The sequence below is a fragment of the Phyllopteryx taeniolatus genome, chromosome 17, assembly GCF_024500385.1.
Source record: "Phyllopteryx taeniolatus isolate TA_2022b chromosome 17, UOR_Ptae_1.2, whole genome shotgun sequence".
NCBI classification, from domain to species: domain Eukaryota; kingdom Metazoa; phylum Chordata; class Actinopteri; order Syngnathiformes; family Syngnathidae; genus Phyllopteryx; species Phyllopteryx taeniolatus.
In genome coordinates this window covers 7,344,607-7,348,566 of record NC_084518.1, presented here as the reverse complement: position 1 = coordinate 7,348,566, position 3,960 = coordinate 7,344,607, and the positions used below count along the sequence as shown (strand labels likewise).

The 3,960-nt window shown below is 43.9% G+C and overlaps 1 long non-coding RNA gene across 1 annotated transcript; it reads left to right on the top strand.

The window, feature by feature from the left end:
* Window positions 1–2,533: 2,533 nt before the first annotated feature.
* On the top strand, window positions 2,534–3,575 carry LOC133467752 (uncharacterized). The gene is made up of 3 exons (XR_009785310.1): window positions 2,534–2,864; window positions 3,184–3,238; window positions 3,322–3,575. It is a non-coding gene; the product is annotated as an uncharacterized LOC133467752 (long non-coding RNA).
* The last annotated feature ends 385 nt before the right edge of the window (window positions 3,576–3,960 follow it).

The window sequence follows — 3,960 nt, the reverse complement described above, 5'->3', positions numbered from 1 at the left end:
AGTTCAGGGTATACCCCGCCTCTCACCCGAAGATTACTGGGATAGACTCTAGTACGCCCGCAACCCTAGTGAGGATAAGCAGAATGGTGTCATGGGTGTGTGTTATGGTTCTTGTCTTCCCCCTGTTCCTGAGAGCATCTTTCCCACCTGTGCCTTGTTTACCCTAATTACCCCATGCATTTAACCTCGTGTCTCATTCTTTCTGGTTGCCAGTTTATTGGACCTTGTTGTCATGTTCCAGCATTCCTTGTGTCCACGTCACTGACTCATAGTAAGCCGAGACCCTGTTCTGATAATTGACCTTGCCTTTTTGCCTCACGTTTTTTGGATACTGTTGCCTTTGCGGATTGCCTGCCTGTGTACCGACCTCTGCCAGTTTATTAAAGATCTCTTTTTGAAACTGTCCATTTGAATTGGAGTCGTGCATTTTGGGTCCTGTCCTTGGGTGGCCTTGGGTGTCCTTGGGTGGCCTCACAGTTTGAAGTTCTAATAAATATGGTTCAGAAGAAGGAACCAGCTGGCACAGCACCTGATGCCGCTACTGTACCATCGTTTCCATGTGAAGCAGTCACCATGCCGCCACCTGCCACATCCACTGCTGTCTGCCCACAGCTCTTTCGACCGGAGAGGTTCTCTGGAGATTCTTGGAATCCAGCACTACTCGATGCATTTTCTCAAGGACTATCCCCCACCGTCAAGGATCATTTGGTCCCACTAGACGTGCCGATCGACTTGGACACTCTCATCGCCCTTGCCATAAAGATCAACAAAAGGCTTTTGGATCGCAAGCTGGACGGAGATCGGCGGAAGGATGCGTCACCGCGCATTTGGAGGACGAGCCTCGGTGACCAGCTAAGCCAAGGCAGATCCCCTGTTCCCAGACTCAATCCACTGGCTAGCGTCACCACGGAAGAACCCATGCAACCGGGCAGGTTCCGTCTCTCCCCTGAGGAATGTCAATCCCGGCTGAGGGAAGGGCGGTGCTTCTACTACGGGCAGTTTGGTCATTCCATGAGCAACTGTCACGTCAGAGTTGCCGGTACCGGTAACAAGGGCACGGGAGCGGTGAGTCTAAATATCATTAAGGAAGACATTACCCAGGTTCTTCCTAAAGTAACACTATGCTCTCCAGATCAAGAAATTCATACATCTGTATTTATTGACTCTGGTTCTGACGTAAATTTACTCAACTCCCTCCTCATTAGACGTATGCACCTGAGAACCTTTCAAGTCAGATGACACCGCAACGCTTATGCTGCAGACGGCAGTTTTATGGGCAAGATCACTCACCGTACCCAAACACTCACATTAACATTTCCTGATTCTCACTCGGAACGCATTAGTTTTCATGTTTTTGACGCTATAAATTATGACCTTATTTTAGGGAACCCTTGGTTGAAATTACATAACCCCCACATTGACTGGTCCTCTGGTTATGTAATGGGGCAGCAACTGCGCCCAGAACTGTTTCAAGCCTCCATGTAATGTTCAGGGTTATGTTTCAAATGATATTCCACAGACCCCATCTGGGGATCCTGACTTGTCGCAAGGGCCCACCTGTTACCATGACGTTAAATACGTTTTTTCCAAGTCCCAAGCAAAATCCCTTCCACCCCACAGACCTTATGACTGTGCAGTTGACTTGCTGCCTGGAACCACACCTCCACGGGGGAGGTTGTTATCTCTTTCGCTCTCTAGCTCACCACAAGGCCATGAAGGAGTATGTGGAAGAATCACTTGCAGCAGGGATCATTCGCCCATCTTCATCCCCTGCAGGAGCAGGATTTTTCTTTGTGGACAACCCTGTATTGATTACCGGGGTCTGAATGAAATAACTGTGAAAAACAGGTACCCTCTTCCTCTCATCTTGTGCATTTTGGGTCCTGTCCTTTGTTCCGTTCATGACAAATGGAAGATGAATGAATGAATGAATGTATAGGGCCTTTCAAGGGACCTAAGTTGTTCAAAGCTAGATAAAGAGAAAAAAAAAGTTTTTTTCTGCAAGTTGTTAGATAAAAGTCTACATCAGGTAGCTACTGTATATCAGAATGGATGCTGAATAACTATTAGTGGATTAAGTAAATATCCTTGTAACTATTAAGAGAAAAATTTGAAAAGAATAAGCAAGAAGGAGGGGTTATTGCTATTAAGCACATCTCTCAAAGATTGCCGAAAAGGTCAGGGAGATCAATATTCAGAGATCAATTAAATCACAGCACATACGTATGCAGTTTTAATCTCACTATGAACTCAAATTTAACTTATTTAGTGCCAAAGACGTATTAATACATTCTCACAAATCTGTCAGTTTAGTGCCAAAGTCGTATTAATACGTTTTCTGTGTTTTTTATTTTATTTGATTTATTATCTTTTTTAATCGTAAAAGTGAGTTAGGCGCAGCTCAACAATATGTATCAGAAGCTTGGAAAGGATTTTAGGATGATAAATCAACAGTAGATGGCAGTAGTGGCTTTGATCAGAGCTTAGTCAGCATGATCATAGAAAGACAACATCCGTTGAGGGCCCATCTGGGCGTGGTGGGCAGTTCTAGGAGCTTGGTTGAGAGCGAGAAATGGTGATCGACAAGTTAGAGCGAAAAGAACATGGATAAACACAGACAGCTTACTCTAACACAGAGTTTTGCTACCACCAAAAAGAAAGGGATGACGCTACGACAATGAACGGCATGTAGTGCTGGTCGCGTCGAGCGTGTGAGATCGCAACCATATCACGGTCCACTTCCCCTGAAACATGGACTGCCAACGGACATTCGGAATCGGATTACAATGAGCCTGATCCTGATTCATCCTTATCTGGGAGCAGCAGCGCGTCCTCCCCTGAGCCCCCAGAAAGTCACGGAAGAGGTAAGAACTTGCTAACTTAAAAGCTAACGTCCATAGCCCAAGTGATTATTCCCTTTTACCAGTTTTATCATGTAAGGTGCACAAAAAAAGCACAACAGTTTGTCCTGAGATACTTCACGTTTACTAATCATGCATCCTGTAGACAAAAACATGGATATTTATATATAACATATATTTTCTTAATGTTGTTCCTTTATTTCTAGACAGTAGTGCACAAAAACTAATTTTCAGACTGTGATGTGTGTAATTTTTTTTTACCTTTCCTCATCGCACTGTAGCAACAACATTAATATTTTGTGGTAATTTTACATATTTCTAGAAACTGCAGTTGGCGCAACCAGCAGCAGATGCAGACCCACACTCGTTAGCAAGAGGTGAAAAAAGTATTTTTCTCCACTTGACGCTGAAGCAATAATATAATATTATTGCTAATTGTTTATTTTTTGATCATTTACAGGAGGTGCATCAAGCAATGGTGGGCCTGTTCATGGCTGGTCGTCTGCTGACTGGGAACCCACAAAAGTCCCGCATGCACACACCCACATAAGCACACACACATGCGCACGCGCACACACACACACACACACACACACACACACACACACACACATACATACACAGCTTTACATATTTCAGAATCAGAATCATCTTTATTTGCCAAGTATGTAAAAAACACAAGGAATTTGTCTCCGCTTCTCGTATGACAACAGACGGCCATTTAACAGAAAATATTTTGGTGTCATAAAGAGTACAGAGAGTCACTGAGCAATAAAAGCTTATCAGTAATGTGGTAATGACGATAGTTATTTTTTATTTTTTGGACAATTGTGCAAATGATGAAGAGTCCTCTGGCAATTTAGAGCAGTTTGAAATGACTAATAGAGCAATTGTCTGGTACAGTGACCATTGTGCAAATGGTGCAGAGACTTCAAGAAATTTAAGCAGTTTAAAGTGACTAGTTTTAGTTAGCATTGTTCAATAGCACCTACCTGAGGGAAGGAGCTGGAAGAGGTGCTGACCAGGATGCGACGGAGGGTTAGTTCTGGCAGCATGCAAGTCCTGAAGGGTGGGTAGGGGTGTACCAACAATTCATTCA